The sequence below is a fragment of the Prenolepis imparis genome, unplaced genomic scaffold, assembly GCF_030444845.1.
Source record: "Prenolepis imparis isolate NDT839.2.m4 unplaced genomic scaffold, iyPreImpa1.0 SCAF_2, whole genome shotgun sequence".
Classification (NCBI taxonomy): Eukaryota; Metazoa; Arthropoda; class Insecta; order Hymenoptera; family Formicidae; genus Prenolepis; species Prenolepis imparis.
Window position 1 is genome coordinate 12,055,022 of NW_028141160.1, and position 13,517 is coordinate 12,068,538.

Here is a 13,517-nt window from a genome sequence, read left to right on the forward strand (position 1 = left end):
GACAAACGATAGATATTATTAGGATACGTGGTGCCTATGAGTGTATAGTATATTTATATCCTTTAACGAGACCTTTATTGCACGCGCATATAGCTCATCATGTGCGTAAGTCACGTTTTCAACCTGCTCGAAACGCCAATTATACGATATGATTCACATTGGTATCTCGTTATCCATCCTTCCTTTCTCTTTCTCTTTCTCGAGCCAACTAATTAAATAAACGGACATTCGCGGAACACCAATCACGCTTCTCGTACGAATTTATTATATGTATATCAAGGTTGAAACACAGGACCCAAATACGCTCGAAAATACGAGCAATCTTTAGTGCACAAATTTCCTATAATTCGCAGTTCCATGGCCATATGTTTTTCATGGTGTACACTTGAGTGTACGTTTGAGGAGACCCTGTAATGAGCAGAACAAATCCCTACGTCGCTATGCCTGTAATAATGTCCAGAATCGCAGAAAGCAGCGACCTGATTTGAGCATTATTTGTGAATAATAACGTAGAGAACGAGACTTATGCAGAGCCCTTTCCACGATTCTTCCTCTTTCTCTTTTTATATTGAGATATGCCTCCAATCAAGACATACGCAAATACCTCTATTCAAATGCGATACCATCGACGCTGCTAATCGACATTAGCATTCCAAATGTCAATATCGATACACCGAGTGCGTGCATATGGCATATGGAGTCGAGGGTAAGTCGTACGTACCGGGAGAAAGTTTACGAGCCTCGTGGAGGCGAAGATATAACTAACGCGAATTATGCATAGAACTATGACAGTGCGAAATGGTTTCGAGAGCGCTAACGACATGTTGGCTCGATTTTGCCGCTCACCGATCAAACCATATCCTTTCAGTCTCGACGATTGTTAGTTATCTATTTACGATCATATTACAGCAATTACGGCGCGTACACTTAGAAACTTTGAAGAAACTGCGAAAATCTCAAGCAATTTAATGATCTTGCGAAAAAAAGAATAATGCTGAGTCCAATAACGAATCGAGTTTTTCATGATATTGTCACAAAAAGCAGAAAATCTAATATTAATAAATTATATTATACACAGTAAATTAGTGGAACATAGATATTATTTAATGCTTATTATATGTTCAAATCCAAAAAAATGAAAATATTGTTAAATATTGTTAAATATAGTTAAATATTGTTATATAATATACGTGAATAAATTCAGAGCAAAAGTACTTTAAGTTTTATTTTAGTTTTTTTTAAACAAGAATGTTCAGAGACGATGATTCACAACATTGCATCAAATAAAGTAATATCTTTACATGAAAGTGCAGAAACGCGCTTGCTGATAAACAAGTTGGAATGATTCATACGTGCTTAGCGAACAATGACAAAGTCGCTAAGGGATGCTAATTAAATTACAGCGCAGTTGAACAAGCCAGTACATTGCATCGTCACGATAAGACGAAGCATTAAAACAAGTTTGCTAGATTGAGTTGAATTTGTAATGATTTCCGACATAAAATAAAATCAATTCTTGAATTCTTGAGCTTCTCTTCTTGATAAATGTTTTGCTTCAATTATATAATATCACTAAAAATTGACTCTATTATTTAACGATATTTCTATATTTTTAAAACTTCTAATATTTCGTCTTTTTTGAAGTTAAAAATAAATATCAACAATTTATTAAAATATAATTAATATAAATGCGAGATATTTTATATTTTAATTGATTTGTTGGGTATGTACGCTTTTTGGAATTTCTGCATCGAATCGTTTTAAATTTCACATTTTTCACAAAATTAAATGAAAGACATAAAACGCTTTCGTTTCTTTAGAAATCGAGATTAAAGACGTCTTTCATCATGCCAGAAAAAAATACCGGTTATCAATAAGCGCTAGTATGCAAAAAGTTGATGCAGTTGGGAATGCAAAATGTACAGGTGTGATATGAAAAAAAAATGAAGTGTCGTATAGCTCGAGACGATCTCAGACATCTTTGCCTGTCGTATTCTCGGCGTCGATACGATTTTCTCGTTTACGACGGCGTAAAATAAAACCGTACGTCCGTCCGTCCGCGTCTTTCACGTCGCCGGAATGTATTCAGCGGAATGCAGTTATATTTCGCTTCAGCCAACTTGTGTGAGAAAGCGCGACGCAAAGTCGGATAAAACGTTTCAGCGTTGGATATCGGCAGGAGAGGCGTATATGATTTGACTGAGCAGTTCACGCGTACCACGGTTTCGTATTCAGAATATATATGAAAAAACGAGAGCGCGAGTAGGAACGCTAAGGCAGAATCGTGTTAGGTGCAACACCGTGAAATCAGCTCTCGATTATACGTGGAAGCGCTCGGCGTCTCTATGCTTAAAGCGGTTTTTACGGGACGCCTCGACCCGGTTATGTCAGGTAAGGACGAGCATGCTTGACGGATGCGCTACCTCGTACATTATCCTGCGAAAAAGAGAGAGAGGTACCGTTGTACTCTGCTGATATTAGCGGAATAATGTACGCTGCAGATACGTGGCAATAACAGAATGTTGATGCGTTTGTATTTTTAGCAAACTAGCAATAAACCTGGGTTATTAGCGGTCTCATTAAGACGAAAGCTGTATTGCTCTTTGTACTTTCATCGGAGCATTGTAAGTCTTTACGGAACAATTTAGAAAATATATAGAGAGAGATTGCATTTTAATTTCGCTTGAAATTTAAGTCTCTTTCATTCATTCTACTGATATAAACGAAATGTGTTTAAAACCCTCATGTAATAGCGACTAAAGCGAAAGGAAAAAGCTGCAGGACGAAACTTTGTGCATCTATATAAACTACTTGATTTTACAGTACCGATCCCGTGCGACACAAAGTCGTTCCTCCTTTACGAGCGACGTTCGATTTCAACCGGTTGTACATTCGCCTTTTTACGATCTTATACTCACGCGTAGTGCTCAAAACACGAAGGGAAGTTAATGCGAACCGTAGCGATTTCGAACGTAATAAACGTCGGAAATTATCGTAATCGTAAATCGCATTATGCGAAAGCATACAAGCCATACATTCTTACGATAACAGAGTCGGTCGGCCATGTCTGACATTGAGATCGAAATCGCGGAATGATGGGTCCAAGTCACTTTATTCCTCGACCGGAATTTATTTACCCTGTTCTCTCGATCCTAAGTCAACAATTGTCGAATACCTATGCGGGCTACGTTAGGCTGCAGCACGTAGAAATATTTCTCATAGATGTTTCGTCACTTCTGGCCGGCGTGAATTCGATAATGAAACCCTTCGGAGATGCTTTCTTTCATTAAAATTACAATGCGACGTGATCTAGTGTAAATAAACCCCGAAACTGGATCCGCGCGTTTATATTATATAACAAATAATGGATTATTGTGGCGAACGCATTATAACGACGTAGTTTAATACCTCTATGGTACATTGTGGCATAATGAGACTCGGTAATAAAGCAACTGAATAATAGCGAGTTGCTCTTCAAGTATTTTTCCCAGCCTATTGTACTAGCATATCAAACTCCGGTCGCGCGTTATTTAATCTGACTTTTAAGAAATCATCTGTGGCGAATCAGCTGATGCTTTGCGCAAGTCTTCGGAGAACAATCAAGAAATTTTGCTGTTTGTACGCGTCGATTCCGCCACTTTATCGGTGCTATCATTTACGCTGATAAAATCGATAAACGCGAGCTGCGTAAATAAAATGTTATATTTTATGATTATTACGTTAACAATCGCAAATTTGCAAACAATTACTTAGTTCTACGAATTGATAGCGATTCTTCTCGAGCTTCATAATTAATATTTTTCTGTCACACATCAGGAATGAAAGAACATCGGGAGCATTGTTAATGATCGAAACGAGAAACGAAATACGGAATGAAATTGATCGTAATATGTCCGAACGAATCGAAGCGGAAATAGTTGTTCGCTTTATAGCGTATCTTCGGGGCTTCAACGAAAGTTGACTCTTAAAGAGTCTAACAACAGTATGGTCGAGCGCATCCGCGAGCCGGTTGTTCCTTCAATTACTAATTAGGGTAATCATGGGACGATACGTGCTTCGGATACAGGAATTGGTGTAGCGGTCTCCACGCATCATTGACCAATGATCAAATGATCGGGACCTTGTAATGAGAGAGAAAAAGAAAGTAAAAAGGAATAAACGCCGGATAATCTAAGGAAGCGAGAGGTAGTTTCAAGAAAGCTTGAGGAGGAATTCGAAGAATACGGAAATACGCTATCGCTCGGCTTCATGGAGCATTGCTTTATTATGCTTGTTGAAACGTTACGATTACGAATTCGTAATCAGCGTGTTCCGAGAGTGATTTTGTTGACTTGTACTTGACTCGATTCAGTTGAACTGTGTGTGACCCTACTTTATCTCGAAAATACAGTACTTTATTATATGATAGATAATAAATAAAATTAATTAATAGAATGTTCTACGTTTACAGATTATTTAGCAGATTTATTGCTAATCGGATATTTTAAAAGATAACTGCGAAAAATTTTAAATACTCACGGAAAGATTGGAGGTTATTGCAATGTCGCGTCGAGTTTGTATCGCGATAACAGACAATCGCAAATAAACGAGCATGCAATACACGGGATTGTTGAATTTTCTTGTTGAACACATTTCGAGATAGCGTCAAGCTCACGTGCTGTTTATGCATATTTATTTCGATGAAACTCACGGACAAAAGGAACATAATGTAGATCGGCGAATGCAATAATCGGCAATATTCTATAATCGGTGATACATGACCTTATTTTGATCAAGGACTATTGGTCTTTTTCGAGATCGTCGCAGTCGATAGTTCGATTTTATGCAATGATGTTGATCGGTTTGCTGGACCGAGAAACGAAAGAAAGAAACCGGACTTTACGCTGAATAGATTGCTGTCAAATATTATCATTAAGTTATCTAATGGAAATGATGTCAATAAAACGTATAAGGTGTTTGACGCATAGAAATAGTTTTGGCTATAAGAAAAACTAGATATCTGTTTTGTAAAGTCGTACTAGTACAAATCATATGATAATAGAAGTTGATTCTGATTTTTGAGGCTTGGCTATCTATTTGTGAAATTTATGCATAACACATATTTACAATCTCGACCGGAACATTTTAGAGATATTCCGCACATGTTATTTTTATTGAATACACATTATAATTTTAAATATATTTGAAGTTAATGTATGATACTATTTTCTTTTTATATATCTATGTTCCTACTTTTATCTTCGACCCAGAAAACAAATCAAAACGTGAGAAAGTAGAATAACAAATTCGGTTTTGTAATTAAATCAACATTCTTTTAATAGAATATCTTTGTCGACAAATAAACTTCACTGGAATTTTATAAGCGAATAATTTACCTCGATCTCTAAAGTATATTCAAAAAATAAATTAAGAAAAATATTCAATTACTCAAAAATATTTTTATTTATGTGTATTAATCATCTTTTCCGTCTCTAACGGTTTAAATAGAGAGTGTATCAAATGTCTTTCTTTGTCGCACGAAGGAAACGTTTGTTTGAAAAGTGGAACTTATGTTGCAATCGGAAACGCTGCACAATAAGAGCTCGGCCGCTCGCGCCCGGAACAATAATTTTCCAGCGATCATTCACGGTTCGCGAGTGTATCGACCGTAATGACCGCTCTGCTCTCCGTGGCGTGTCATCGACATTTGCAGAATCGCTCATTGTCACAAATGACTTGAGTGCTGTGGCACGCATCGCCATTCGTGGTGCAAAAGGCCACACGCGCGACTTCATAAAATCTCGAGACCGCAGTTCGAGGATTGCTTATTATCAGCGCGTTGCAAATCGTATATGACTTGAAACTGATCGCGCGTTTCGGACTATCGGCCATAACAATCGATTCATTTTCGCGCGACAAATATAATTCTGTTCGCATATTATGCAACATCCATTTTGACGTTGATAAAAACAAAATAGAAAATCGTAACGCAAAAACAGAATGACTTATATTTTACGTGAAAGTTTATATTTTATGTAAAAGTAAATTTCAGAGACATTTCTCGAAAATATCGTATTCTTCTTTAAATAATTACTGGCGAATTTTACACAAGAGTAAATTGTAAGAAATTCAAGGATTCTATAATAAGAAGAAAGCTGTAACCGGAACATTGAGATTATCCCGAGGAAATGTTAACGTCAATGTCAGACAGTGAAAAATTCTCGTTCCCAGTTGTTTTTTACAGAAAATTACACGAAGTCCTGCGAACGAAAGTAGTTTCACGCAACTCTCTCTTATCCTCGTCACGTTTGCTCACTAAAATATGAATCAGGACTGTAGTGTTTACGTTCCGAAACAGATAAGTCAGATTAGTGAAACATCAGATATCGGTTGGAGATAGTTGAATGAACGCTATTCTTATATATATTATATCTTATCTGCAGCTAGAAAAATGTGCTCTCCAGATTTGTATGGTATGACTTATATTCCATTCATATCCCTCGGTTCATATCGGCGTACGGAAAAGAAGGGAAAAAATGTAAAACACGTGGAAAGGCCTGGAAGACATACTTCCGCGCATGAGTAATAAATACATCGCAGATCCCGACCTGTCTGATCATCATACCGAAGAATAGCTTTACTCCTGAAATAGCAATTGCGATCCGGTAATAACGCCTCTCTAACATTTACCCCGATCGCTTATTATCGCCGCGCGTTGCACGTTTCTCCAGGGATTTACATGCGTCCGCTTTTCACGATTTACAGTGTTTAGAGGCGCGCGGCCGATATCCCGCGGCAATATGCTCTTCTATCGCCCTTCTATCGGGCTCCCACTTCTTGAATCTCTCATGTTCGTTCTCCATTTTACTCCCCCTCCATGTTGATTCCCAAGATTACGGGCCAATCGTCGATTATACCCGCTCTGGAAGCTCGCAATTTCAATGGCTATTGCCTGCCAACAGGAATATTAATGCGAAATGGATTACCCTCTGATGGCTCTCGTTCCTTTTCCACCGCTTGGCCATCTATTATTCTTCCTTTCTATTTTTATTTCTTTTTATACGAAGGACATCCGGTTGCAATGTCTACCGACATATTGTACGCACAAGGTAGTAGGATGGCCGGATAGAGAAGCGATGGGAAAAAATATTCAAGATGCGCTGAGATAAATGGCCTAGACAATCAGTCATCGGTCGCGATCGATTCACCCTTCTTGAATGCATAACGCCGATCAAATCGATTTAATGACTGCTTTTTATTTTTATCATTTGGAATAATATAAAATAAATGTTGTCTGAAATGGTTAAAAAAATAAGCAACATACTCTATGAGTCCATCTATATATGTATATAATTTTTTTAACTTATAAATATATTGCAAAATAATTTAAATATATATTTTTTCATTATTAGGTCAAATGAATATCGTGTGCATTAAATTATTAGTAGAAATTGATTTATTCAGAATGACCGATAGTCATTTATCAGAATAATGACTTTCCCACCTGAGACAGTTTATGTATAATCATCGGGATAGATAGATCACGTAATTCTACATAGACGACCTGGAAAGCGATTACTGATCTTTGCGATAGAATTGGAACGTGCTCTAGTCCAACTGGATCTTCTGGCTAGTAATAATCGAAGAGAAGAGATGCAACTTGAAGAACTAGAAGCCTACATTCGCTAAACGCGAGTGAATACGGCAAGTTCACATTATTCGAGAGACCTACCGTCAAATGTTCTTGAGCAATATGTGTTGCGCATACTTTCAAGGCAATAGTTTCACCTATTTCGTATGTTTCCTCCCCTCCTTCCCTTTTCACACTACAGCAGAATCTTTAAATACGTAGAATTATGTGTAGCCATAAAAAAAGCCGCCCATTACGATATGGTCGTTTAAATGTTCCGTCAAAATAGATACCCGAAATTCAGAGAAGAAAAACTAGGCAACGCCATAAATCTTAAACCGTTTCGCAAAAAATATTTAGGGAAAACATATTTCTTTTGAAACCTAGACTAACCAGGTATAAGATACACAAAAAAAGACGATTATCGTAAATCCTTGAGTCCAGACTCTTTTTTGTTTAAAAATGTGACATAAATTCTGTAGACTTCTACACCTACAAGTTAAACTTATATTTAGTAAATAAATGTATACATCTTTAATAAATTTGAATTGTTGTAAATGATTCTATAAATAAATAAAATAATTAATAATTTACTGTCAGAAGATACAAAAGCTTGTATGCAATAACTTTCATTATAGCTTTGTCACAAATTGAGTAGTTTAATAATGGTATTTTAAGCTTCACACTTTTTTATAATCTTTTTGGTCTTTGGTATGTTGCCGTAGTAGTTGCTGCTTCAACTGTAATTATTACAGGTAGCTACCGGCATTGATGCTTTGTACAAGCGAAATTCTCGAAAGTAGTTATGTTTCATTCATGAAAAGAACCTTCGCGCACACGAATGTCTAAAGAAAACGAGCACATTCATAGTAAGATAGTTTTGTTGTTCCCGATAGCGGTCTCGCAACAATTTTTTACGCATTACATGGACAAATACACTTATCGAAGCCGGTCGAGTTATAGCGTTTGACATTTCCGGCACTACCACCGAACACACAAATACTTTCATTGGGGATTGCGCAATTACTTTTCTAATCATCAACGATTGCGTGAACACCAGTAACTCTACGCTAATACGTAGAAAGTAGCACTTTCATCCTTCTATGCATATAAGTCATTTTTTTCAAGTAGCTTTATTTTAAATTATGTATGTGTGATTATACACCGCAACGAGAAGTTAAAAGAAAACTTATTACCAATTCATCATTCTTTCTCTAAAACAGTATTTTTTTTTTATTTTTTATTTATTACAACGTAAATGTTCTCTTATAAACGTAAAAGACGCGTAAACAAATCTTATATTATTATAATCTTTTTAGCAAGGTTTGAAATTTAGTAATATTTAATAATCAATATATATCTTTCTCTCTTATATTGGTTACATGTTTATCAATTGAACCATGCAATTACATTCACACGTTACTGCTATGTTTCATATTCCTAATCTGATACCATTATCAGTACACTCACTGAAAAATTAATTTAATTTTCTTTCGCTCTAATTCATGACAGAGTGAGCGAGTAAATCTCAATAATATAATTATTATATTTTAATGTGAGTTTATAATTAATATAATACAAAACAATCAACAATTTATTTCTTCTGTTTATCTTACATTTGTTAAAATTTGCAAGAATTCTATTCTCACGTTTTGAATCTGTATAATATTCAATTCTATTATCACGGATTTAAAGATATTATTTTATCTTTTCTCTTTCTTCGAGTTACTCGGAGGAAATAATGAAGTAATCTAGATGTAACTAGCACAACCTCAATTTTAGTTAAAAAAAACACACACATATATACTAAACATCCTTTTTTGAAAATTAACATATAATAGTTAATATCTCTCTTATCCGACCGCACATTTATGAAGATTAATCATTTATCCGCACGCAATTATAATCACACGTTCACGTTAAATGTTAACAATCGCAATTTTATCCTGTGTTATAATGTATACCTATTCAAAGATTTTAATAATCCTATCTCGCTCCGATTCACGCGAGTGCGCGCCGACATCGCGCTTGTCCGCCACGACGAAGAAATAATCTATGGATGCGCCGCGTGCGGAAAAGGTCAAGGCACCAGCCTTGGTATCGACTTGGTGTCAAGGTCATCGCCGTGCCACACCACGCGTGCAAGGAACACGAAGCGTGAATTATTAAAAAAAAATCAACGCGACTCGAAAGAGACTCACGGGTCAACAACCTACTCAGCAGTGAGTAGCAGCGAGCCGATTATAACTGCGACTGCCTGATGTGAGCGTGCGAGCGTCTCTTCTAAAAAGAAAGTTACGCCGAGGCCTTATAAACCAAACAATGGATCTAACCGGAAAATCGGTTCAACGTACCGGTCGACCGTACCAGAGAGAGATTCCTTAAGAATGTCGGTTCGCCGGTAATGGCGGACCGCATCTGATGCATCGCGTATGCCTTATACACGAGAACGTGCGCTTCATACAACGTTGCCTTACCGTTCAATTTACGCCTTCGAACATCGTATATCTCGATGATGTTTGGTGCATATTTCGCAAGGAGGACGAAAATGCGCGCGCCACGGAGAAGAATTCTCAAGAATCGTCGTTTGAAATTTGTAGAGATAAAAAAAGAATTTGTTAAAATTTACATTGCTGGTTTCTTCTCGTGAATAGAAGAGGACAAAGACCGAATTCTTCACATTGTTACGGCAGGAAGTTTCCAGCTATTTCAGAATGTCAAGCGCGCCGAATTTTAAGTGCAGTATTTAACTCGCTCGGTTGGGTGCATAATGTCATTAGGCTACTTTGGGAATGGATTCATTTATACCAAGTTTAAATATATTCATAATGGCTCAATGGCACGTTTCAATGGCAATATCATCAGAGAGTTTCGTACTCTTGTTGAATAGGGTTGAGGGTTACGAAATTTTTACACATAAAAATGGAGACTTTAATGAGTGGATGAGTGAAACTTGAAACAGACAAGATCAAACCGCGCGCGTTATTCGTAATGTTATGTAACGAACTGTCTCCACCAACACGTGGCATTAGCAAGGTATTGCGCTTTCAAGAAAAGCAGAGTGAGAGTCCGTACTAATGGGCAGGTGTGAATACGAGCGGGCTTCGTCAAAGTATCGCCTAGGAAACCCTTACGAGTAAAGACGCTTGCGCCTTTACGCTGCCACCTGGCGCGATGCGCAGGTGTTGGCAAGAGCGAAGCGTAGAAACATATAGAAGCTGATATATACCTATAGCTCCGCAGGTCTCCACCTGTTGATGCTCAAAGACGGCTGCAGCTCTGCTCGATCGTCGTTGCTATGCCGTTTCCAATGCAGAAAAAGGCTCTCTCCAAATCAATCGCGAAGTCCGTGAGGAAAACGATGGCGATGAGGATAAATGCGCGGTAGAAACGATGAAATCAGCACATCCACTGTATATTAACACCACATTAAAACACGATAGAGCGCTCTTTTCATAAAGAAAACGCTCTTTTTGGAATCACGTGCAGGAGAGCGCGATTCTCTCGTAGGTATCTCTTTTTTTTTTCAAAGTTGAACTCCAAGATAGGTTCACCACGGTATCAACGTAACACCAACGAACGACACGCTATCAGTCTCGCAACGTACAAAGTCTTGAACGTCTAACGAGCACGACGGAGATGCCGGAGTCATTTTCTCTCACCGGATTTGAAATAAAGGACGTAGCCCGCAGTCTACTCCGTGCAAGTGCCGATGCACGACTGTTGCCGATGTTAGTCGACAGCCGGTCCGAACTGGGCGACTGAGAGCGGCAATGATCGAAGATCTGCGAGCAGAGCCGAGTACGGCCGATTTGACTGGATGGAATGCGCGCGGCGGAAACCAGCCGGGATCAGAATCGGGATCGGACGCTCGGTGCTCCGCCGGTTCGAAGGCAATCCAAGGCAAACGACCGCGCACTACCCGCTCTTCATTCCTCCGTGCCCGTAGAGGCCTCTCCACGACTGCTACAATCTATGTATGTCTATTATCCCTCTTCTCTCCGTTCGTTCGGTCCTCGAGACGTTCGCTCCCTGGCCGCGTTATCCTGCTCGTACTTTGCGATACGCGCTAAATTCGCGTGGATTAAGTCAAAGCTTACTCGAACATCGATTTCAAGGTCTTTCCGTTTACAATCAGGCAACTAGAAATTTAATTAGGATATGGATACGCGCGGTATCCACGTATCGAGCTGTCAAACTTTAATTAAGAAGAATTTCATGACGATGACATTAATAATGATGATCAAACATGAAGTAATTTGTATATGTATATTAATATTCTCTATGAAATTATACGTTATAAATGTGGTCCCAAAAAAAGAGAATGCTTACACACATACATACATACAGATTCTATAAAGAAAACGTATAACTCTGGTCCTTCGCGTGAAAGTAAAATGATTAATGTTTAAATTATTTTTTCATGGAATTACAAATTAGTATCAATCACGAAATCTAAAGATGAAGCGAATAATTTACAGCTAGATAATTAAATACATTCCGATGTCTCTTATGCTTTTAAATGATGATTCATTAAATCGCGGATGCGCAATATTCCGCAATTAAAGTCAATCAGCATCATTCTTTCAAAATAAAATTACGAATAATAATGTCAAGCGGATTTTTTGAAAGAAATATATAGATAACTGTTGCAATAATAATGTATGAAAATCATTTTGATTTATATGATCCTAATAAGCCTCTTGAGTTTTTTTGAATTATAAAAAGTAATATAGTAATCATAAAATATTTATGAGAAACTCTTATCAATTTATCATATTTTTCTAATCACTCGTATAAAACTTTTACTTAATTGCGTAAGTTGTCCAGACGTGCCAAGGGTTTCTTTTTTTTTCAAGTTTATCGACATGTGCACATCCGCGTGGAGAAAAGTTATAACATTACGCTTAACGATAACAGATTATCGTTTCGATATAAATTTATGAATGCTTATCTATTACCATACAGTCGGACACGCGTGTGTTCCTCTCCACAAAAATGATTCTGGATTCGTACTCCGCGCGCACTCATGCACCCACGCAGGTATCGCGCCTCGTAAAGTTCTACTAAAATACCGTATTGGTTTAAACTTATTACATGCTTACCGGTACTTACATAATTTCACATTTATGCATAACGTTGAAAATGTGTCGCCGTGTCCAGGATAAGTGTCCACATACATGCTGCGCACTTGCGCAATCGTCTACGTGAATGCGTGATCATACAATGGCATTATTTACAATCGTGTATCGGGAATAATTCTCGCGAGGCGCATAAAGTATCGGTTAACGCGTGCCTCGACCTTTCCGGGCGGATGTAACATTGAAAATAAAAATGTCAAAGAAAAAAAGAGAAGAGAAGAAGAAGAAAGTATAAACAAGCATGCAGGCGCGGCGGTTCGGCGCGTGAAGTCGCGACAATATCCCCGAGGAAATTCTCGGTCGTCGAGGCACTCAAGGCGCCCCGACCGGCATCTTCTTGCTCTTGTTCGCGGCCAGTTCGAAAGAAACGAGATGTTGCCTCGTAAGTTAGATCGTACGGGCACGAATGCACATACCAGCATTGGTGTGCACCGTGAGCCGGATTGCGCCGACCAACGTCTTGCCAACCATCTGCCGGTTGTGGCCAAGGACGTCGAGTCCTTGGATGCTGTTGACCCGGAGAGAGGAAAGGTCGATTCAATTACCGGTACAATTAAAACATTCCCGAATGTTTGATAACATGCGACATGGAACAGCATCGTGAGGAACATGTTTGATCGAAAACGCGTCGTTGTCTCGCAGTAGAAGAGACTCACTTGCGTCAGCCGTACTTACGTCAGGGTCTCGCGCAAGTTGTATATCGTGACGCATATCTGTATATAAATATATATGTATATATATATATTTTTTTTTTATATGCAAGGACG

The 13,517-nt window shown here is 38.1% G+C and overlaps 1 protein-coding gene across 2 annotated transcripts in view; it reads right to left on the reverse strand.

The window, feature by feature from the left end:
• Nucleotides 1–13,517, reverse strand: part of Shrm (shroom) — a 159,388-nt gene that overhangs the window by 108,455 nt on the left and 37,416 nt on the right. Inside the window, exon 1 of one of the 2 annotated variants that reach the window (XM_083055179.1) lies at nucleotides 10,839–11,336. The exons of the other annotated variant lie outside the window; for it this stretch is intronic. The gene's annotated coding sequence lies outside the window, so the exon portion shown is untranslated. Of the gene's footprint in view, nucleotides 1–10,838; nucleotides 11,337–13,517 lie in introns of those variants that run through there. 2 annotated transcript variants of the gene reach the window in all.